This window comes from Marmota monax, unplaced genomic scaffold (assembly GCF_021218885.2).
Source record: "Marmota monax isolate L192 unplaced genomic scaffold, Marmota_monax_Labrador192_F-V1.1 WCK01_AAM20220418_F8-fsc00025, whole genome shotgun sequence".
Classification (NCBI taxonomy): Eukaryota; Metazoa; Chordata; class Mammalia; order Rodentia; family Sciuridae; genus Marmota; species Marmota monax.
In genome coordinates, this window is record NW_026691950.1 from 5,767,864 (window position 1) to 5,792,869 (window position 25,006).

Consider the following 25,006-nt stretch of genomic DNA (forward strand, 5'->3'; position numbering starts at 1 on the left):
ATGAAAAGTGGAACAACTGGCCCCTATATAATGAAAGACAACTCACTGACAGGGTATAAAGAAAAATGAGGGAGTCTGGCATTTTGTGAATGCAAAAAGTTTGGAAGGTATGAAGAAACTGACAAATTAAAAAGTGTAATTCATAGTATTAATTCCCTTAACAATCATTTTTTGGAAAGCTACCCTGAGTTGACCTCTCTGTGAAGTGACGTATAGTAAGTTGAAGTTCTATGAAGATACAATGGAGAATGAAACCTGATCACAAAATGATGAAGTGCTGGGAATGGAAAGTGAAGAGGTGGTGGTTGACATTCTAGAGATATCGAAGGATATGTCTGAGGAACAACAACAACAAAAAAAATTAAACATGTCATTTGATAAGTGCTTTTGTACAAGCACAAATAAAGTGTTTTAACAACTTTAAGTTTGAGGGGGGGAGGATATTGATTCTTTCCAATAGAGTTACCAAAAATCTCCCTGAGAAACTGTGGTTAAGCAGTCGCAATGCCCAGGAGTTATTGGCTATGGACCAGGTGGAAGAAATGCAGGTGGGTCATGTTTGCTGAAGGATGACAATAGGTAAAATCACTGCCAACAGAGGAAGAGACTGAAACAAATACCAAGCATTTTAAAACCAGATTCTTACCACTGTAAGTTTTTTAGTAGTCACAGTTAGCAATAAGCTGACAAAGGAAATGCTTAAGAGTAACACAATATGGCTTCTCTGTAATTTTTTTTTTATCCATATCACTTTGTCATCACGATGTCCAAGGTTATACAAGGAGATTTTGCATATCTTGGCATTGGTTGTGATACTTCCTCTCCTTCTCTGCTCTGGTTTTCTTACAAAGTTGATTTGTTCATTTTTTCTAATGCTTCACTATTTACCTGTTTCCATTTTTTAAGTTTTGAGAGGGAGAGAGAATATGTGTGTGTTTAGTGGTTATTTTCTGATCAGTGGATTCATAGAGACCAAGTTTGAGAAAAACAAAATTTTAATTTTATGTGTATCACCTGAAGACCCTTTTTACCCCCTAAGGTATCCTGGCATCTCCTGGCATAACCTGTTATTAAAATTTATATTCAAAGCATTCTTCCTCTCAAGTAGCATTTGCATTCTAAAAGAGGTTAGAATAAAAATTCTCTATATTTCAGCATCTATAGAACATGGGAGAGAAAAATATTTGGGAAAAGGAGCAAGCCTTCATTCTATACCATGCTGCAGACATTTCTTTTTATGCTTGTAATTCAAACTTTGAATGCAATTTATAATTAACAATTAATATCACTTTACTATCATAAGTGAGTAATAACATGTTATTTTATATTAATCAAAGTCTTATTTTTACAAAGTATTTTTACAGGCTAGATCTTGGCAAAATCTTACTATAGTTGTTGGTGTTGTTTTTGTGATTACCCATTTCAGAACTGAGGCAACTGGGGTTCACTGGAGACTTATATGTCTTGCTTCAGCTGATACAGCTAATAAATGAGTTGAATTTGCATCAAAACATTTGCATCAAACATTCTTTCTGTCTCTCAGTTGATGGTATCGCATACTTCTCTGTTCCTAGTTCCCCTATAAGGTTCTGACCTACAGTTGCAAGGTCCCATACAGAGAGAAAAAATTCTGTGTGTGGGGGTGGGGTGGGGAAGTTTTCCAGAAATTTATGTGAAATCTTTGTATTTCAGATGTTTCAGGTGCAGGGGAGTTCAAACATCACTAACTTGAGACATAGCTCAAGAAGTACTCTTGGGAATTATGCAAATTGGAGCTGAGCAGAAGAGAGTTAGTCCCCCCAAATTAATCACATTCAACCCAAGTTGAAAACGGATCCTAATGAAACAGATCTTGTGCCCTTCTACCTCTACCCCATCCACTTGCTGCCCTCTAGCTCTCAGACCATCGAAGGGACACTGCCATCATGACTTTAAATACTCATTTCTCCAGTTTGGCAGAAGGGCAAATGGTGTTAAATCAACCAAGTAATTTGCATTAGAAGAGAAATAGGAAGATTTTACCCCATACAATGAATTTCATATTATGAACATGAAAGTAAAAGACAGTCACATATTCTAAATATACATAGAGCTACTCTTCTAGAATTGTTCTTTCAAAATCTTATTGTTTGGTTTTGTTCTGCTGGGTTTTATTTTTATGATCATATGCTGCACAGAACATCTGTGAACAATAGTGATTTAAAATGTAAAGATTAGTATCTTTACTGAGATGTTTTAACAAAATGGGTTAATGACCAGTCTCTGTATCATAGTAATAATGAGCTCCATTTCAGAAACAGCCTTATTCAAGAGTAGGATAGTCACCTGGGACATTTGTACCTCAACCCTTCACCTGTAAATGAGGGTAAAAATCCTTGACTTTGGGAAGAATTAAATGAAATAACATATGTACATTGTTTTCCTCAGTTGTCCCCACCCTCATCTCTCTCTCTCTCTCTCTCTCTCTCTCTCTCTCTCTCTCTCTCTCTCTCTCTCTCTCTCTCTCCCTCCCCCACCCTCCTTTGTGAAGTCTCAGCTATGTTGCCCAGGCCAGTCTTGAACTCATAGGCTCAAATGATCCTTCAGCCTTGACCTACAAGAGTGTGCCACCCCACCCAACTTGATTCTCATTATTCACAGCAGTTATGTTCTATAAAATTCAACTGAATTAGTGCATACTGAACAATTCACTGGTACTAGAAGAAAATACAGAATTAGGTTCCTATTAGCCTCTGGTCATCGAATTTTCTTTCAACTGATCAATAGGTTACCTTGACCATTTCTACTTAAAGTGTATATTGTTGATTTATTAACTTTGAACTCATTGCCAACAGCACCATAACCCACACCTGCACAAGCCTTCTTGCACTTGGGACACTAGACAGTACTTGCACTCTTTTTGTGGAAGGCCACTTCATCATGAAATCACATGCACACAAGAACACACAAGTGCAAAATATGTGGTGCTACTTAAGCTATGAAAGAAACACTTGCTTAAAGTGTGAAAGCTGAATAAAGAATTAATGCAATGTTTTATTCAACTTCAGCTGGGAACATGAGAGTCAGGTGACTCCGATATTTTACCACTCTGCACATAGCTGCAAATGACTGAAATAATGCATTAAATATTGATTTGAGGATTAATAATATAATTTAGCTAAGCATGTGAATTTGTGAAGATGAAATCCTGGAATAAGGAGCAACTGTACAGTGTTATAGTTAAGAGCCTGGCATTAACAGATCAGCTTCATACCTTGCAACACGCCTCATCTTGGGCAAGTGATTTGTCTTTTTGTTTGTTTGTTCGTTGAATCTCAGTTTTATCACCTGTGAAATAAAAGTAACAATAGCTATAATTTCTTTGATTTGTAGTGTTAAATGTGAAACTTCATTAAAGTGCTTACCTGGTAATATTAAATGATCAAACATATAAGTTACCAATGTGATGAGGACTAAAAAAATAGTTAAAAAGTCACCTGTAATCATAAATAGAATTTTTTATTAACACCTCTCAAAATGCCTTTCTAAGAGGAAGGATTATTTGACAAAATAATTTACCATTTTTTTTCTTATTTCTTGCGTAGAGGGAAGAACAAATTTTAATGAAATATATAGTGTTATATTCTAATATAAAATGACTTTGACAGAGTATTATAAATCAATAGCCTCATTTTTTATAGTCTTAACTAAAGTATGCTGGTGCTAAATTTTAAATGAGGCCTTGTGCTAGAATTTCAATTAATACAAATGGAATAGAAAGTTGAACTATTAGTACTGATTTTATTTGCTTTGATTAAACCAGGAAAAATGAGCTCATGTCTCTAAGGGTCTGATCTCAATGCTGAAAGGTAAGTTCACAGAAACATAGTCACATGAACACAAATTTCATTTCTTTTTTATATACCCTAAATAGTTTATATTTTAAATAAATCTTAGCTTTTGCCAGAAATCCTAATAAGCCATCCAACTGTATAACATATGTGATGCCCTCCAAAAAGAGAGAAAACCCACCACGTTATTAGCAACAAACCCAAGAATTCCTGCTCGAAAACAGAGCCTCCTTAATTCATTGAGATCTCTGAATAATGTCTTGCTTTATTTCAATTAGGTATATTCACCATTCGAAAATCTACCAGAGAGTGCAAAACACAATAATGAATGATGAAATGTTATTAAACCAGAAAGAAAATGAGGGGGAGGCTTTTTTCTCATGTTCTACATTGTGATTATAGACTGCTAGGTAGAGGTGAAATGAGACTTTTCAGGTTGAATATAGTTCAATTAAAAATATTACCAAAATGAGTTAGGTAACAATATATTCAATAGCTGTTCATAACATAACAATATGCTCAATAGTTTATAAACATTTCTGGCTGAGAATCTTAAAAAACAAAACAGCCAATCAGAACTAAAGAAAGATTTCCCCCAGGGGAATACCTAAAATTTACACATTTTTTTTAACTAAGTCAGTATATTTAAGAATGTACTAGAGGTAAATGAACTTCATTTATCTCTTTTCTAAAAGGGTGAAGAACATTCACTTTTAAATTGTATACAACTGATTTTTTTAACCAAGCTTTTGAAAATTATAAATAATAATTTAAGTAATCTTGAGGGAAGTCAACAAATATATTTATATTTATTTAGATTTAGATTTATATAGATTTTTATTTATACAGATCTTTGGAGTTTCATTCCCCTTTTATAGACATTGACTGAAATGGTTTTGCCAGAAAGTGCTACTTAGAAAAAATAAACTTATAATGTTATTTAGCCTTTTTAGACTGATAAGTACTTTGTGAATTTTTAGTAAACTGATACTTATATACTACAAAGACCAGTGCAAAGTTTGCACAATTCATTGATATCAATAAGCAGGTTAAAGGGTGAATGAACTGCAAGGCAAATCAACTATAAGAGTAATAAATAAGACATCTTTCTCTTCTGTGATGTTTGATGGGTACTATTTGGAGAAATGATTATCTTCTTCCATAAGCCTATAGCCTAAAGCAAAGGAATATCATCATTCAGGTCAACAAGTGTCCTATATTACCACAACCTCTATTCCTGCATATTTCACAGTTCATTATGCTCCATAAACATATCATGGGGATTCATCTCAATCACATTACAAAAACATTCAAAGACTGGAAGTGATTTACGTTTCAGAGATCCATCAGTCACATCACTTGACTTTAATAGAAATATACGATTATGGCTGATAACGCCATCTAACACACCATGATCCAGAGTTTCAATCTGACACCCTTTGGTGCTTATCTTTGGCATCGTCCAGAAGCTGCATCTGATGCCAAGCTTGATCATGCAGAGAATGTAGATTTAAAGAGCCATTTTCATTTATAACAAACAGACCCAGCTGGGAACACAGCTGTTAGATGGGAAAGAAAAGCAAAATTTCCTGCTACCTGGGAAGGCCTAATTATAAAACCACCCAGACAAGCTTTTAAATTCCATAAGTGAACTAGCCTAACATCAATGTGGATGTACCTTAAAGAGAGAAAAATGGCAAAATCATCTGAATCACATATGACAGAAGAAACAAGTATCCCACAAATTCCTGAAACCTATAGGTCTTAATTGAAGTTGCTTTTGATTTTCATATAGTTCCCTGGTTTCTTTATATGCAGACTTAAAATCTATAACCCAGACAAAGAAATGTGAATTACAGTAATTTTTGTACTTTTGTACCAATATTTTTCATTAAAGGAAAATAAGAAAAGAAAGTAAATATATGAAAACAAGTCCAAAATTTTGAATATAACAACAAATGTTCTTGTAATAGTGAATTTACTTGTAAAGTCGCTGAAGCATTTCTCAATATTTTAGCAGGTTATGACCTACAATTTCATTTTTATTATGGTATGTTATTCATGGTTGTCCTTTAAAAGTAATTTTGAACTTGAACTTGTAAAATGAAATGATCTCTGATCTACATGATTTTACTCTATATCTTAGCTGCCCGATATCTTTTCATTGTGCACTAATCCTGGAACTTACAGTCTGTGGAGGGTCTAAAGTAAGCAAGAACTGCATAGTATTTTATTCCCCCCCCCCCCAGCCATGTAAGGTCTTTTTAAAATAGTTTTATTAAAACTCTGAAACGCATCTACTATTCATAAAAGAGATGGACATTTTAAGTATTTTTTCCAGATTCTAAAGGGTTCAACCCCTTGGTTTCTGAGTATAGTACCAGTACATCATGTGACAGATATTTCACAGACATTAATTAATTTTGACTTTGGAATCTTTTCATCTTATATTTATCCCATTCTAGGTCATCAGTAAAGATTCAGCTAACCTATAACTAAGCCCTTTCAGCAACTGTGATGACTAAATTAAAAAAAAAAAATCATTTTTCAAGTAAGGTAGTTGGTAGGCTCTACAATTAAATATACATATTAAATTTGCTATTAGATTATTCCTCTGAAGTTATTTGTTCTTGGGTTTTCTATAGTAGGTTTTGATACCTTTTTAAGATGAAGAGTCCCTAAACTAGGTGTTAATTGTAGAATTTTATGGTGAAAAATAGACTTCATGTGTTAGTCAATTAAGTAGCATATTGTCCAAAATAGTGGAAGAACACTCATGGATAAGTCTCACAATGGCATCCACAGATTTTACACAACGTACTAAAAGATCACAGAATACTAAGTCACCACCAGCAATGAAAAGTTTAAGAACCAACCATTGTTAGGAGTAACATCAATAAATATGGTGGAGTAAGACATTTCAAAAGTTGTCTCTCCATAAAACCAATGAAATAACTGGCAAGAAATTATCACAATCAACTTTTTCAGAACTCCGGAAATTATTCAAAGGCTTGCAACAGAGACTGCAGAACATTTAAGGAAGAATAGCAGCGGAGTCTTGGAAAAACAGTGAGCTTTGTGTCATTTTCACATAACCCTAATGCTATCCCCTTCCCTTACTCAACAGCATTGAGCAACCTTAAAAACAACAGCCAGCATTCCTAGTACCAGATGGAGCAGAACTGAAATGATACACTTTCAAGTCTCATTCCCAAAAAGGAGTCATTATTTCCCCCACCTGGTGCTTCCCTGGAAGACTTCACTGAAAAAGTCGTGTCTTCATTTGACCTCAGTTGAACTTATCCTGTGCTAATTTTTTAAACATCAATGCTGCCTGACACAACAAATAACAGTTGGAAGACTAGTCAAAACATTTTTTTAAATTTTTTTAGTTGTAGTTAGACATAATCTTTATTTATTTTTATGTGCTGCTGAGGATTGAACCCAGTGCCTCACACGTGCAAGGCAGGTGCTCTACCACTGAACTGCAGCCCCAGCCCCTAATCAAATCATTTAAAAGGAAAAGTTTCAAAATGAGAGGTTCACGAGGCTTTAAAATGTTTCAGTATGTTCCTGGGAATCTGGAAGACTGATTTTCATATATGGGGTATGCATGTTCAGAAAAGACCCAGAAAAGTCCTTAAACTTTCACCTCTGATTAGCTTTGTGGCTCTACAAGCAGGAGATGCAGACTAAGGGATTGACTGATGGGAGGGTAGAAGCCTGACAGAAACAAACATGCAGAGCAACTAGGAAAAACAATGGCAGATGTGTTAGTTACAGATATTCAAAGACATCTCTGTCCCATCATTAGCTGACTCCAGATCTAATCATCTACTAACCCTACAAAACTTTGTAGAGACTTCAGTGGCAGCACACCACCAGATAGCGAATTCACAGAAATGGTTCATGAAGGTCACTAAAAAACAACCAAAATAAGCAGAAGCAACAACCACAACAAAAATCCTGGAGAGAGGGTGAATCTTATTATTTAAGATGCCAAATTATATTATTTGAAATGTTCAGATTTCAACAAAAATTTACAAAACATACAATAAAATTAGCCTCACCCATAATATGTAGTACAAGACAAAACAATTGTAGAAACTACATCTGATGAACTCCAGATCTTGAGGATTATTAAACAAACATTTAAAAATAGCTATTTTAAATAGTTCAAAGCTCTAAAGTAAATGATGTTGGAAAAACTAAATCAAAATATTACAATAATATCTAAAAAAAGAATTAATAAGAGATAAAAATTATAAAAAAGGAATCAAATATAATTTCTAGAATTGAAAAGTATAACAAATAGAAAAATTAACTTATAGGAAATGAACAGCAGATTTTACTAAGCAGAAAAAAAATATCAGCAAACTGTATAGGCCAAATGATATCACATACTCTGAGGAATGGAAGGATTAAAACAATGAATAAAAATATACTGAACTTCAAAGAATTACAGGACACTAAAATCATATGCACCAAGATACAGGTAATGGGAGTTCTAGAATGAAAGTATAGAAATAAAAGTTCTTTTATATAACTATAATATAGTATAAATACATTTTTGCACATTTTTATACTTATTTATTTGATTTGTTTTGTGGACCTTATTAGACAGTTCTATAATGCAATAATTATAAATCTAAGTTCATGGTAATACAATGCCTAAGCATATAATTGGTGAAATTTAAAGCATTTAAACAAAAGAAAAATATGCAGTTACATAGAAAAAGAGTTTTGTGTATTATTTAAGGTGCTATTGATCAAGACTAGATTATTACAAATAAAGAGATTAATAATAATTCCCAAGGCAACCACTACAGAAGTAATTTTTAAATATACTGAATGAAATGGTAAAGCAATTAAATTGATAGAGCAGGAAATATTAAACACAAAAAAGTATTGAAAGAATTAAGAAAAAAACAAAAAATTATAAGACAAATATCCCTATGTAGTAAAAAGAAAAAATAAATTTTGGCTTACCAGTAATTCCATTAAGCATAAATGGATTAAACTATCCAATTAAAAGTCACAGACTGGCAGAATGAAAGAAAAGAACATATTATGCTCCACTTACAGACCAAGTCACAAAAATATTAAAATTAAAATGATGGATAAAGACATTTTATGCCTATAGTAACTAAAACAAAACTGAAATGGCTATACAAATATCAGACAAAATATTCAACAAAGATAAAAGTCAATGTGCCAAGAATTTATATCAATTATCAATGAACATACACCTAACAGAGTTCCAAAGTACATTATATTATTCAGGATTCTCTAAAGGAACAGAATCAACAGGAAGTATAATTAATTATAAAAGGGGGACTTTTTAGGTTTGCTTATATGACCAGAAGCTGGATAGTCCACAATGGCTGTCTGCAGGCTGGAGAGCTGGAAGAACCAGATGCTGTGCATTCCCAAGAGGCTGAAGCCCCAGAACAAGAAGGATCAACATGCTACCCTGGTCCCAGATGGAAGGCTTCTGAAGAATTCACTTTAGAAGAATGAAGAAGCGAGAGTCCAATATCCTTGGATCGTAGCAGTAATCAAGAACCCCTTCCAGATGAATGGAGCTTGCATCTGCTGCTACGTCCCTGTTCTTCCAACTTTCATTTCAACCAAGCCATCATCCTATTGGACAGTGCTGCCCACACCTGGGGAGGGTCTCCATTTCCGTTGGCTATTCCACATGCTAATAATTCCTAGACACATCCAAAAGACTCCTAATGCTTGGCATCTCTTAATCCAGTCCTGTTGACAACCGTTACATACATGAAACAAAAGCTGAAAGAATTGAAGGGAGGAATAAAAATCTTAAAAATATTAGATGGAGACTTTAATGCTCCCCTTTCAAAAATGGATGGAACAATGAAAGAGAAATTCAGCAGGAAAATAGAAGCTTTGAACAACACTACAAACCAACCAGACTTAACAACCCCATAATGAATATGCCACCCAACAATGACAGAATTCACCATCTTTTTAAGCGCTCACTAAATATTTTTACAGTATCCAAAGTATGAAAATTACCTGAATATTTAACAACCATTGAAGGAATTAACAGAATGTGATGTACACATACAGTGGAAGATTAGTCCACCATAAAAGGGAATGAAATACTGACACACGCAACAACATAGATACATCTTGAAAATCTTATGTTTAGTGAAAGAAGCCAGATAGTGGAATATCTTATTTATATGAAATGTATAGAATGAGCAAGTCCACAGATACAGCAATAGATTAATAGTCACAGGGGGAAGAGAGAGGGATAAATGGCTGGTGATTGCTAATGGGTACAAGATCTCTTTTTGTAATGGTTAATGTGTTCTAGAAGTAGTTATTCTGGTTATGCAATGTATGGATACACTAAAAATCACTGACCTGTACATTTTAAAGGTATGGATCTTATGCTATGTGCACAATCTCTCTTTTCTATCCTTTTTAAAATTATTAGTGTTCTAGAACTGATTTGCCATTTAAAATTTGACTCAAAAGTATCATAGTAAATACGTGCTAACTCATGTTTAAAGACGTGTTAGATTCTGATTGTAAACCGGATAGCTTTAGAAAAGGGTAATTGTAGTCACCCACTAGGAGCTCCAGAATGTCTACCACCTAAAATAAGTCAATATTGTCTAAAATGTTTGTTGAAGTAAATGTGAGGCCATAGCTTAACAGAGAATCACAGAGTACTGAAGATATTAGGATTATAACCATATGAAAAATGATCCTTAAGATTCAAAATTTTTATTGTATTGAATATATTTATTCATTTATATGATATTGAACTTATAAAGCTAAATGTGTGTTTTCTCCTTTGAGCTCTTTTTAGAGAATAAAACAGGGAAGCAGTACAGTATATGGAAAAGGCTAAGAATACCTAAGTATTTAAGTACTAGTCCTATAATCTTAAGTAAGTCATTTAACCTCTCTTAGCGTCATATACTCTATAAAGAAGTTTGTCTCTCTGGGGTTGTGGCTCAGTGGTAGAGTACTTGCCTAGCATGTATAAGGCACTGGGTTCATATCCTAGCACTACATTTAAAAAACTAAATAAACAAAGTAAAGGTATTGTGTGTATCTACAGCTAAAAATATTAGAAGAAGAAGAAGAAGAAGAAGAAGAAGAAGACTGTCTCAAGTTTTGTGTTAGAATCAAATAAGAAAATATTTGTTAAAGTACTTTGTCAAATGAATAATTTTTAAAACATTATTTCATCATACTTGTAGGTTATTTATAGTTAACATTTATGTCACAATGAAGGGATTAGTATACTACTTTTATAAATAAAAAAAAAATGTGACTCCAGGCCTTTATGTGTTTTTAATATGACAAAGAAGTATCATTCTGGTCTTGATTATAGATGTAAATACTCAATTTTACATCCTTTTTAGCCCTTTTCTGTTTTTGGAACTAAGGACTATTACCACCTTTGCTTCTTTTTTTGGAAACTAGAAGCAGTTGTTACACATAAGGATTTATGAATCCTTTATTCCTAAAGAATTTTTAATTATATATAAACAATCTCAGGATTTCCCATATAATTCTAACCTCAGAGAAAACAAAATCATTGAGGCCAAATAACAATAGATTAAATAATAGAAGTTCAGGAAGGGAAAAATATCTATGGATGAAAAATTCTAAAGCCATATCTAAGAATTTCAATTGATTTTCCTCTCTGTTTTAGAAACAAAGAGGAGGGCAAATAGCAGGAAAAAGAAGAAAAATCCTCACTGATCTACTGAAATGGTTAGATTTTAGGAAGATTAAGAACACTGCTATAGTTAGTATCTATTTCAAAATGTTCAAAGAAATCTAGAAAACAGGCTCCTATGGCTACAAGATACCCACTAACTTGGGTTTTTCTCTTTTAGAATTGCTACTGATTCTCTTTCATTCTATAATTCAGCCAGTATCATTGATTACCAGCTTTGTCCTATGACAGGGAGGACTCAAATCAGCTTTGTCCTGTGACAGGGAGGACTCAAATTGGCTTCACATGTTTTGGCTCTTTCTATACAAGGACCCTAGGAAAACCTGGAAGTAGAGCCAGAAAATCACCTTTGTTGGCAGAGATGTCATGATTCTCACAGCAAATGAGCAAAGGTCAGGGTGGGAGTTAGAAAAATCCCTATTTTACTGCTGTTTAGTAGTTTGTGATCTTAGTCAAGTTGCTCCATCTAAGTCTCAAATTTCTCACCTACAAAATATGGATAGAATGTACTTCATAAGATTTTTGTAAGATGAATATAATAATACACGCAGACGTTTTAGCCCATATCTTTTTCACTTAATAAGTGTTCCAGGGTTGCTTTGTAACTTTTATTACCACTATTATAGAAAGGGGAGGTAAATGCAAAATAGAGAAAATAAACAATGGGAGCCATTTTACTGATCAGGGCTGATTTGCTAATTTTTAAAAAGCATCTTTCATTTATTCAAAATAAAAGTAAACAGAATTATGAAATGATTCATGATTTACTATTTGTACTACATAAGTGGATACTGCTATTTGAATGGCTTGCAAATTGTTTTTGAAGCTTCTAAAATTCATCTAGTGTCTAAATAACATATACCTGCATGAGCTGGATGCTCATGCTACCAATTCCCTCAGGTAAACTGCTAACTAAGTCTGGGACATACTGTCCTGGGACTTTGTGGATTGGCTGAGGCCCACAATGCAATGCTCTGTAATGTTTTCCAGAATTAAATGCTTGAGTTTCTAGAATATAAACATCCCTGAAATCACTGAACTCATTCATATGCATAAAGCTGCCAATTATCATTGGAGTTTTGAGGGGGTGGAGTGAGTGGGATATTTTGAGATCAAATGAAAATAAGAGGTTAGATTGTGAGTGTGTTGTATTTTTTTTCGTACACTGGACACCTAATCATGAAACAAGTCAGCTAGGGTTGAAGGGGGCTCCATATACTCTGAGGGGCTCAAGAAAAACTGAGCATGCTCCCCATTGTATTTATATGCCTCTGTGATCACCACCTGAGCTGATGAAGGAGATTTTAAATTGACCTGTTGACATTGTTAAGTTGCAGGAAGATTAAGAATGCATTTATAGAAACTTCCTCAAAATATGCCAAGACATCTAGAAAGCAGACTTCCATGGTAGCAAAATTCCCACCAAGTGAGCCATAGGGAGTCTATCATTTCTTTTCCTGCCAAAATCAGCCAGCACCATGAATTGCCTGGTGAGCTAATGAGTTCCTGACTCCCTAATCCAGTGACTCTCAAAATGTGGTCTTTGGCCTGTGTATAAGTGTGACCTGGGAAGTTGTTAGAAATGCAGATTCTCTAGCCCCACAGATCCAGGTGTTTACTCTGTCCTAACAAATCCTCTATGTGATTCTGTTGCACTCGTGAGTTTGGGAACCACAGATATAACATGCAATAACAATGGGGATTATATGAGGAATTTTGGAGAATGTCCAGAAAGGGTTCCACAGCAGGTTCCTAAGAACTTCATTTGCAAAATGTATGACAAAGAAGTAAAACTTGCAATGGAAATTTATGAGAAAGTTGGGGAAAATTATACAGCCGTGAAATGGCAGTCCAAGAGATAGAAATTTCTTACTAAGGTTGTAGCTGTCTTTGTTAAATACACTCTATAAAGTTCACACATTGACAAAATCACCTACGAATACATGTCTTAGAATGTGATGTGTTTAATTGCTGGAATCTCATTTACAATATGAGAGTAATGTGCTTGAATTATTAATTGAAAAAATCAGTAAGTTATATTTTTTTATTGATGCAGGTTGATGTCTTTAATAGTGAAAATAAATTCTAGACGTATTTCTTCCTAGATTTTGCCTTTCTAGAAACAATAGAACAGATTCCAGACAAAAATAAGATCTGGGAAGGAAGTGAGAAAGGCAAAGAAATTCAAAGGTAGTGAAGGGAAATTAACTAGAGTCAAAATCTGAAATAAAACAATGTAATAAAAAGAAAAAGAGAAAAATAAACATAGGCCCATACCAGCAAAATAGAAAACATTATTTCTTATCCCATAGTACAAATCCAAATTTTCAAACATTATAATAAAGTGAATGCAAACACATGCTTGATCATAATGAATCCTTTCTAATAATTCTAAGAGGATGACATAGGAAACTAACAAGTATTTAAGGCAGAGAGACACAGATGAATTTTGTTGTTGTTGTTGTTTCCTCTTTTCTTGTGCTGGGTATGGAGCTTCTTCAAGCTAGACAGTACTCTGTATCTCTCTCCCTAGAAAGTTTAAGATGTACCTTTCAAAGTGCCCAGAGACATGAAAAGATGACCAAAAATCAAATCTGCTGACTATTCTCTGCTTCTTTTTTCTACTTCATGAAGAATTAGATACCATAGACAAAATACATATGAATTATATCACCATTAATACTGAAGTCCTTGATAAGAAACAACAACATATGAGAGATTTTGCTCTTCTTTTCAAATGTAGAGTGTGAATGTGGAAGAGATTTTGGTAAAAGGCAATTATATCAATAATATGATGGTGGAAAGCCACATTTTTACTTACAACATCTCAATTTTGTCCAGTGGATTCCAAAGATATGCAGAGGTGGGAAGAAAATTCCCAAGAAACAAAAGTCTGTAATAAAAATACATACATGTAAGTATAGAAAAATGTCAATATTGGTAGTGACCCAAAAAACCTTAAAAGAAAACAGGGGAAAGGAATAGAGTTTCAGATGTCTTTATTTTACATTTTTTAAATTTATTTTTTAGTCCAAAGAGGTAGGTACTTAATCACTGAACCAAATCCCCAGCCTCCTCCTCACCCCCCAATTTTTTGAGACAGGGTCTTGCTAAATTGCTTAGTGCCTTGCTAGATTACTGAGGCTGGCTTTGAACTTGCAATCCTCCTGCCTCTGCCTCCCCAGCCACTGGGATTACAGGTATGCACAAACACACCCAGCTAGATGTCTTTATTTATAGTGATTGTTAACAACAACAACAACAAAAAGTAATAACCCAGGTCTCACAAAAATCACCAGGTGGTGGAACACAAGACTGGGCAAGGGAAATGGAAAGATAATCTATTTAAAAGCAGCATCATGTGATATGGAATTATGTGCCAAGGAGATACTTATATAAAAATTCACAAAACAGTGTACACATGAAGTAGAGAGCAGGTGGATGAGAGTGGAAGAGATATGACATAAGTATAGTACTGGTCAGGACCATCTTAATCAAAGTTAGGCTGGGATGATAGTTCCTTGCCCAATACAGAGAACAAAACTGGAGCAGAAATTATTAGTGGTTGGGGACTTCAATTATCTAGACATCTGTTGGATGTTTCATTCAGCCAAAGAAGAGCAACAGATTAAATGTTGCTTAAAAAAAGATGTCATTTCAGAGGAGACACAATTGTATAGTTTCAAGTGTAGAAAAGATATTCATAAGTCTTATATTCAACCCCCTACCCAAACTTAAATCCAGAAAAACTGAGACCTTAGAGATTGTTGCAGAGTTGATTACATGTAAGACAGAAATATGATACAAGTTGCATCTCATTTATTAACTCTGTTACTGATCGTTTGTGTACCTCTAAAATTAACAATGCTATAGTTTGAGCATATCCACTGAGAGTCTGTGTGTTGGAGCACTAATTTTTCAACAGCAGGGTAGGGAGGTAGGGCCTAGGAGAGGAGTTTGGGTCATGGAGTGGAGCCCTCATGGATGGATTAATGCCTTTCTCATAGCAACAGGTTACTTATCTCTGAGGTTTGGTCTCTTTTGTCATGTACTTGCTTGCCCTTCTACTTTCTCCATGAGTTGGATCAGCAGGAGGACCTTACCAGAAGCTGGACAGCTGTGGGTGCCATACTTTTGGACTTCTCAATCTCTAGTATCATGCCCCAAAATAAACCTCTTCACTTCATAAATTATCCACCCTCAGGTATTTTGTTATAACTACATAAAATAAACCAAGACAACTATGTTGAAACTTAATTCTCAAAGTAGTTGTATTTAGCAATGGCACCTTTTAGAGATAATTAAGTTCTGAGTGTGAAGTCTTCTTGATAGAATTGGTGCCCTTAAAAAGAGACATAGGAACAGCTTGGGGCATGACTCAGTGGTAGAGTGATTGCCAAAAGAACAAGATCTTGGTTTCCATTACTAGCATGGAAAAAAGACAAAAAGAAAGAAAGAGAAATGAGAGAGATGGTCTGCCTACTATGTAAGAATTAATCAAGAAGCTTTTCTCTGCAACCAGGAAGAGCCCTAACCAAAAACTGAATCAGTTAGGAACTTTATTATGTACTTCCCAAGCCTTCAGAATTGTGAAAAATAAATGTCTTCTATGGCATTTTTGTTACTGCTGCCCAAATTGAGACATTCTTGAATATTCTTGACATATTCTTTTAATATTTATGGAATATCTTCTAGGTGCCAGACACTACTCTAGGCACTTGATTACGTTTATAAAGAAACACAAAAATCTCTGCATACAAGAATTTAGATCAGCTGGACATGGTGGTGCACACCTGTAATCCCAGGGGCTCAGGAGACTGAGGCAGGAGGATGGCAAGTTCAAATTCAGCCTTAGCAATAGTGAGGTGCTAAGCAACTCAGTGAGACCCTGTCTTTAAATAAAATACAAAATAGGGCTGGGGATGTGGCTCAGTAGTTGAGTGCCCCTGAGTTCAAACCCAAGCACCAAAATAATTAATAATAATAATAATAATAATAATAATAATAATACAGAGCAAACTCTTCTGTGTTAGATGGAGAAATCAGACAATAAAAAAATAAGTCAATGATCTAATAAAGCACAATTAGATACTGTAGTCACTGGCCACATGTGGCAAATTAAATTAATTAAAACTGAAAATTTAGTTCTATAGTCACACTACTATATTTTAATTGTTCACCATTCACAGGTTTCCACTAGTTATCCAGTAAAGTAGAACTAATTTGTTAAAGATAGCTTGTGGAATATTTTCTTTTAAAAAAAACAATTTCACCATATTGGTTATTTGTGGCTATGCAATAAATTATCTCAAAACTTGGCGGTTGAAAATGATGCACATTTATCATCTCACAAATTTCAGAAGATCACAAATCTGGGAGTAATTTCTTGGGTGGTTCTGGCTCAGGGTTTCTCATGAGGCTGACATCCATGAAGATGAAGTCATGTGGTCAGCCCGAGTCATTTGAAGCTTACTCACATGGCTAGTGGCAGGAGGTTTTGTTATCTCACAAAGCAAGCCTCTGCATTGGACTGCTCACAGCAGTCCAGTTGATATGGAGAGGACTCCAATATCAACTTGCATCATCCAAGGCAAATAAGAGAGAGAGAGAGAGAGAGAGAGAGAGAGAGAGAGAGAAAGGACCATAGTTTTGTAATAACTTAATCTTATAAGTGACATCCCATTACCTCAGCCACATTTTATTCACCAAAGAGTCACTGAGTTGAACCACACTCCAGGAAGGGTACAAAATTCTCTCTCTTGAGAACAGGAACATTAAAAGGTGTGTGGACATTTCTCTGACTATCCCACCCAGGGTAAGGACTGGGATTCCCAGGTCCAGGGGCTTATGAGGGAGGAAGAAGCAGTGTGAGGTGGTGGTCAGCGGAGATCTGGTTGAGAGATGGGACTTGAGCAAAGACTTGAAGAAATTCAAGAGATGAACACCCAGGATCCTTACAACTATTGCTCATCATTTGCTGAGAAAGTCACAAATACGTGGGTTCCAAAGTACTTGTCTGGATTCAGAACCAATTTGTGACAACTGGGCAGAAAGACGTCTTGCTGCTGGTTTTGCGTTCCTAATATCATAGAAAGGGACTACTAGACATAGAAATATGGATTGCATAAAGTTCCAAAATATGATGACTTTTTGTCTAAGACTGAAAGTAATTAAAAATTATTACCAAAATTGACACTGGATTTCAAAATATTTTTCTGAAGTTTAGAAATTTTTCATTATTAACATTAAAAATAATTTGTGACTAAAGATGGAGGAATAGTGGTTTTTTACTGAAGATTATTCTTTTTTATGTATTTATTTATTTTTTGAGGAAGAATTTGATGGTAGTTCCCTATCATTTTGTGTATGTGAGGCAAAAACCTACTTGGTGTTTTTGGAGAAGTCCTATATGTAGTAAAGGGAAAAAAAAGTCAAATAGTGTCGACTATGAGATGTTTCATTGTCTTGTTATTCAGGTTTATTTATATTTCAACATCTACATCTATCCGTTTATCTATATATTTCAAACTACATACTTAGATGTCTCTTTACCAGAAAGGTTATCTACTATCATTTATTATTGACTATAGTTTGGTGTCCCCCAAAAGCTCCTGTTAATTTAGGAATGTTCAGGGGTACAATGATTGCATTATGAGAACCGTGTCCTAATCAGTCCATCATAGTTTGAGAGAAATAATTGGGTGTTAACTACAGGCAGGTGGGGCGCGGCTGGAGGTGGTGGATCACTGGGAGCCCTGGAAGGGTTATTCTTCTAGAAGCTCTTTCCTTCCTCCCTCTGTTTCCTGACCCTGCCATCAACTGAGCAGTTTCCATTGACTGGGCCTCCCCCACAAAGTGATGCCTCATCAGAACCCAGAGCAATAGAATTTGCCGTCTATGGACTGGGATCACTAAAACTGTGAACCCCAAATAAACTTTCCCTTCATTAAGTTGTTCTTGTTGGGGATTTTAGTAACAGGGACAAAAATGCTCACTGAAACATCTCAGGAAATAATGTTTTCTTGTTGAAGCAATGTGCTCAAAGAAGATAGAGAAGACCAAAGAAGCAGTGAAAGAGGAATATGACCATCGTGTCTTCTCCTGAAGAATGTTTAGAAAAAAGGAAGGTCTTGATGCAGCATAATCAGAATTGGAAAGTCAAGTAATCCAGACACAGAAAATGTTCTCTTTTATACATATGTATTCTAAGATAAGAAGTCAGAGTACCTTGTCTTCCCAGAAGGGAAGGGATGATCCATTGTCAGTTGTCTTGGAAGGGGATTAATCCAGAAGCAGAGAATGTGGTAGGACTTGGACTTGAGAATGGAATTTTTGCTTTTGTTTTTCTGCTATTGAGTTCCAGTTCAACCTCAGCTTCCATCTGTGGAGATACTGGATTAATCTCAGGGCCAGGAGAGCACTCCCTACCATGTGGAGATGGCAGAGAGTAGGTTCCCCAAGGGGTTTTTAGGCCTGACTACTCTAAGAAAAACAAGCTTGTATTAGAAATCAAAACCTATTTTTGTGTCCTACATTCATTAACTCTATGTTTTAAGGGAAAATAAACCCATCTAAAAGACAAAGCTGCCCAAAGTTTCTTTATGGGAAATATTACTGAGAGCAGGTGTTGTTTGAAGGGCAAGAGACAAAGCTATGAAAACAGACCAGGTTTCTGCCTTACTTAGAAGGGAAGACAGAAAGTAATAATATAAATAAATTTATAAACAATATGGGAGCTGACAGCAATGAGTGCTATAGTGCTAGGAAAAATGGTAAATTTGAAGTATGACATGAAGTGTGCTACATTCAGGGAGGGTGGTGCTCTTGGTTTGAGGAAACCCAAAGAAAGAACTAACCAAGCTGCAGGGATATCAGAGGGAAAAGTATTCCATGCAACTAGAAGAGCATTTTTGAAGGTCCTGAAGAAAGTACCTGGGTGGCATGCTCAGAGGAAGCCCAGGTATTAAGGTGTAGGAGCAAAGGAGAGGAGTAGGGAAAGGGCTGGAGAGGCAACTCAGAGATTTCATTACATAGGGCCCCTGAGGCCTAAGGTGGATTGAAATTCATTCTATGTGAAGGAATTCCATTGGGGAGGTTCAAACACGGGTGTCAAGATCTGAACATACATTGTCAAAGAAGACCAAAGCTTCTTTGTGCCGTGTGGAGAATACAGGGTGCAAGGACAAGCATGAACGTAGGGAGACCAGTCGTTCTGTGGATAACCAGTCCTATCCTAAGCTTCAGAAGCAGAGACAGAGGAAGAGAAGAGTCCTGTCCATGTGCTGAGTTTTCATCAGGAGTAACAGTATGGGAACCTCAAATAGATAACTGAGCTTTTCAAACCATCCTACAGCAGCAGGCTAGCAAGAGCCGGTGACCAGAGTGAAAAGGACAGGGGATTTGTCCTAAAGCATATTACAGAGAGATTTCTGAGAAATGCTTAAAGACAATGCGAAGACACATTCAAGGAGGAGCACAGATTTGGAAACATGGCTTTACGGGTTCATGTCATTGTAACTTGGGTATGATAATGGGCTACAATTTAGAAGTCATAGGCTCGTATGGTTGGGGGCAGTTTAAAAAAGTACAAAGCAATGGAGAAATAATTCAGAAAATATGTTCATTACTCTATTTAGTTAGAAAAGCTAGTTCATTAGATCACATTGTCCCAGGGGGTGGTCTAAAATGAGTATAAAGGGTCATTTAAAAATGGAAGAAGTAGTTTACATAAACAATAAATGTAAAAGGAGGAATCTTGGCACTATAAACATCCCCAAATCTTGACAGAGTGGAACAGATGATAAAGAGAGAAAACTGAAAGGCTGTCTCAGAAAGTCAGCTATGAATCAGACCTGTCAATCCCCAACACATCTCCCCTCTAGAGGCCCCACGCACTCTGGGTGCAATTCCATTAGTGACACTGATCCTTTGTCTTGGGGCTTTCTCTTAACACTGGAGTTTGTTCTGCCTAGGAACAGAGCAAGCCAGAAGAAGTTCTGGGGAATTATCACCTCCTCTTAGTCTCCGAGAACAGCCATCAAGCAAAGGGCTGGTGAGACGTGGTAGGTGAATACTTCAAATCCCTTAACTCCATGGGGAAAACTAAGAGATATTCCTTCTGCTTGGTTACTGCAAGTTCCTCAGCAGTTGAAGATCCAGTGACCCACCATACTCATGACCTTTTATTATCTTTCTTCCCTACCCTGTCTCACCTCTCTATCACCAGTGTTTTCCAGAATTTTACCCAAAATAATCTATTTATGTTCAAGTTCTTAAGTTCTACTTCTGGTCAAAGCAAATGAAGACAACAAGGGATGTTATAATGTGCATAGGTCAGAATACATAGAATGAAAGTGGATAGAGACAAATGTGAAAATTTGTCTTCATTTTAAAAAACGAAATGACAAGAGAATAAGGTGTGAACAACTCTATTAACAACTTGTGCCACAAAGGCATGTAACTTGTATGAATTTTACATCATTCCCATAACAAATGATCACAAATCTAATAGCTGAAAACAACACAAATGTATTTCTTATATTTATGGAATCTAAAATGGAACCACAGAGCTGTATTTTTTTTTTTGAAATTTCTGGGGTGGAATTTGTTTCCTTTCCTTTTGCAGCTGCTAGAGGGTCCCCTATTCCTCTTTTCGTATCACTTTGATCTCTAGATCCACCATCGTATTTTCTTCCCTGAACTCTGATTTTTCCCCTTTCCTATTGTAAGAACTATCATGATTACATTAGGCTCAACCCTATAGTCCAGGATAATCTTCCCACTTTAAGATGCTTAACTCAATCACATCTGTAAAGTTTCTTTTGCTTGTAATGTAATATATTCACAGTGTCTTGGAATTAGGATGCAGGCATGTTTGGGAGGGTCATGGTGAGAATGACCATTGGCGTCTTATATAACTATAAATTTGACAAAATTGAGTGTAATATGGCTACTTAAAAAGGTCATACTCATAGAAATTAATAACTCTGTTTTAAGACCTCTTATTTCTCATATAACTACACTTTTTTCTTATAAAACAAGGTTCATTCTATTATTTTTTTAAGATAACTCCCCTCTTAGGAAGTTTGCCATTATTCAAGACCTTGATGGATGAACTCAGGGCTCCACACTACTCTCTCCTGATTCTGCCTGCTCCTTGCTCTGTAGGGTGGTTGATCTTTGTGGTCCTGCATGTTACTATTAGGGAAACAACATGGAAGAGCAAAGAATGGTCATTGATTCAAACTGCTTGGAGGTTTCAGCTCTGTAAAGTACCATCAAAGCAATACGTTTAGTCAGTCTCTCTCCTTTAGGCTTCTTCCATTATATAAAAAGAAAGTCTGCAATCCACATCCTATACTGCATCATCCTACCCTAGCACACCTGAATTTCCAGTGAATAGCTATACAGCACAGAGTTTCAGTCACTAGGATCCTTGAGGAGAAAACTATTTTGAGGTTGGGCTTGGCAAGCAAATAGAATTTTGATAGTAGTATGGCACCTGGTTAGGGAAAGGAAGTTCAAGACCAAAAGTAAAATCACTAAAGTTTGAGTCATATTTATAGAACATCAAGAAATTTGCATAGATTTGAACCTTATTTGTAATTTTAGTGCTCTTGAGATGAAATTACACAATATCACATGTGAACTTTAGCTAATAGGTTGCAATTTTTGTCACTGTGGCTTTTGTGTATTTATGTACTTAATTTATTAGAAACCTAAAGTTGTAAAATTATTCTTCATGCAGAAGGAAGCACAAAATCATTATTGTTGCAAAATTTGCATGCTGGGCTTATAATGCTTTTGTGTACTACCCCTGGAGGTTCATTATGATAAACTGATTAAGTTTGTGAATTCTTTGGTACATAAAAGAGAATCGTTGCTGAATAAAGATGCTTTCTTTCCTAAGGAAGCATTTTTTTTTTTTTTTGCCTATGAACTGGTAACCCTCTCATTAGAAAGAAACCCATGACTTATAAGAAATAATGCTAACTTTTCTTATTTCCTTTTACATCAGGCATGAAGGTAGTTCCTTTCCTCAAATAACTTCTCTAAATTGAAAAATAAATTAAAAGTTGTCTAAATTATATCAATACAGATGTCTCCTCAACTTACCATTAGGTTAGGTCTCAGGAAATTCATACTAATTCTAAAATACCATAATGGAAGATGTACTTAATTCACCTCACTTGACAGACATCATAGCTCAGCAACACAGTCCACGGTAGACTGTTGGTTGTTGACCCTTCTGATCCTGTCGATGACAAGGAGATGTGGCTCACTGCCACTGCCCAGTATCATACTATATATTAGTCTGGGGGGAAGAACAAATTAAAAATCTGAAGTATGAATTCTTCTAAATATGTATCACTTTTGTACCATCATAAAGTTGAAGAATCTTAAGTTGAACTATCATAAATCAGGAACCACCTATAGATCATATTTTTCAAACAATTCATTTTTTAAAATTTGTTTTAATTAGTTACACATGACAATACAATGACCAAAGAAGGTTTTATGAGTTGTTTGTCTTTTCAACATTGGTGCTTAAGATCCTTGTGACAGCTTTAAAAGTATGTCTATCAGAAGTGGCAAAACAGAGGTTCATGTACCTAAACCACTTGGTTGTTCAATTTCACAATTGAATGTGTCTAAATTCCACAGCATTTTAGGTCATATTTCTTCTTGAATCATGGAAGGATTTGGCAATACTGAGCCTGCATGCATCAGTTGGCTCAAACAAATGAGTGGTACCCCATGTTGCTCAGCCACATGCTTCCCCCACAGGCTCTGCCCAGTCTTCTTTGCTCCTTGAACTTTCATTCCCAGCTTCCTATAGGCATTTGACTTTGTTGTCCAATATCTATATCTGATACTTACATTGAAATTGTTTTGTTCAACTTTTTTGTTGTTTACACTAGTCCCAATAAGTGACATATCTCCCATATTTTGCCAGGAAAGTAGTATCATGCCATAGATTAATCCTTAGAAGACTTTCCCAAAACCCAATAAGGGTTCAGTAGTAGAACACCTCCTAGCAAGTGAGAGGCTCTGCGTTTGATCCTTAACACATCAACAGACATGCACACACACACAAAGTATCTCCCTACATACCTGGCTTGAACCTTCCTTTCAGACTTTTCAAACAGGAATAAGGAAATGTAAGAAGAAAGTTTTCCAAAGTTGCATATTTATTTGCTAAGTGTATAAAGCTGAAAAGAGAAAACACAGGTCATGTTTCATTCAATTTCTTGCCACCCAGAAGGGAAAAAACAATAAAACGTTTAGTGAAAATCAGCAGCTTTGGCTTTTGCTGCAGAAAAGAAAAATAGAGTAAAACCTACATGCAAAAAAAAATGTTTTTCCTTTTATAAAATCTCTTTCATTATTATAATGAAATGACTCTGGTGGCAGGCATTAAGCAGATCTTATTAAATGGAATTTAATTTGACTCTAAATTATAGTTTACTTACAATTTAGTGAACCCTTTTTATATTCAGTTTTCATTAGTAAAATGGGACTGATAATACCTAAACCATAGAATTGTTATGCATAGAGAAGTTGGGCATAGAGAAGGGTAATAATCCGTGCCATGTTACTGTAATTTGAGCTAAACATCTACATCCAACCTCTGCTTCAGTAGACAGAAAAAGTTGATTTAGACATGTTATTGTGTTAAAGGATGGCTTCTGATATTCACCCCAACCTTACATGAACCCAGAGATCTGCTTCCTTTGTACTGGTAACCACAAACTTCAGCAACAACGAGACAAACAAAATCATGTAACTGTGCAGATTCCACTATAAATTTTGGTGACTAAATTTAAGTAGACACTAAACACTTTCTAGCAATTCTACCACAGTTTTCTATCAACCTGTTGTTTTTTTCTGGCAAGATTATCTCATAATTTCTCACTTTTCATAATCCCCACCCCTCTTTCCTCCTTGTTTACAGCTGATGTGCATGACATATCTTCACTGATAAGAGACAATTAGTGTGCAAGAAGATGCTCATATTCCTCTCAGTAAATGTACAGGACACACATGGTTTACACACTCCCTCTTGTTCTGGTGTAGGAAGTATCACTTCTCCCATCACAGACTGACTGCATCTTGATGCGTCCGGCAATCTCAAAGACTCTGACCCTTAGACATTCTATCTATATTCTCATCATCATTCTCCCTCTCATTTAGATATTATCTTCATGCACACAAATGCATATCTTTAATCTTAAATAACTTCTTTCTTGACCACACATTCCTTTTCAGCCCCTATCCCACGTCAGACTTCTGTAATAAGTTAGTATAATGTTGTGTTCACCCCTGACATCTGGTCATTCAGCTCATTACAACTTGGCTTCCACCTTACTTAACCAATACCCTCTCCCCATCTAACCAATGACTTCCATGTGGCAAATTGATCATTTTTCTATTTCTCAAATTTACT

The 25,006-nt window shown here is 35.5% G+C and overlaps 1 long non-coding RNA gene across 1 annotated transcript; it reads right to left on the minus strand.

The window, feature by feature from the left end:
* Nucleotides 1-3,200: 3,200 nt before the first annotated feature.
* On the minus strand, nucleotides 3,201-23,772 carry LOC131424131 (uncharacterized). The gene is made up of 3 exons (XR_009226677.1): nucleotides 23,674-23,772; nucleotides 14,381-14,452; nucleotides 3,201-3,327 (listed from the first exon to the last, which is right to left on the minus strand). It is a non-coding gene; the product is annotated as an uncharacterized LOC131424131 (long non-coding RNA).
* Between the last annotated feature and the right edge of the window lie 1,234 nt (nucleotides 23,773-25,006).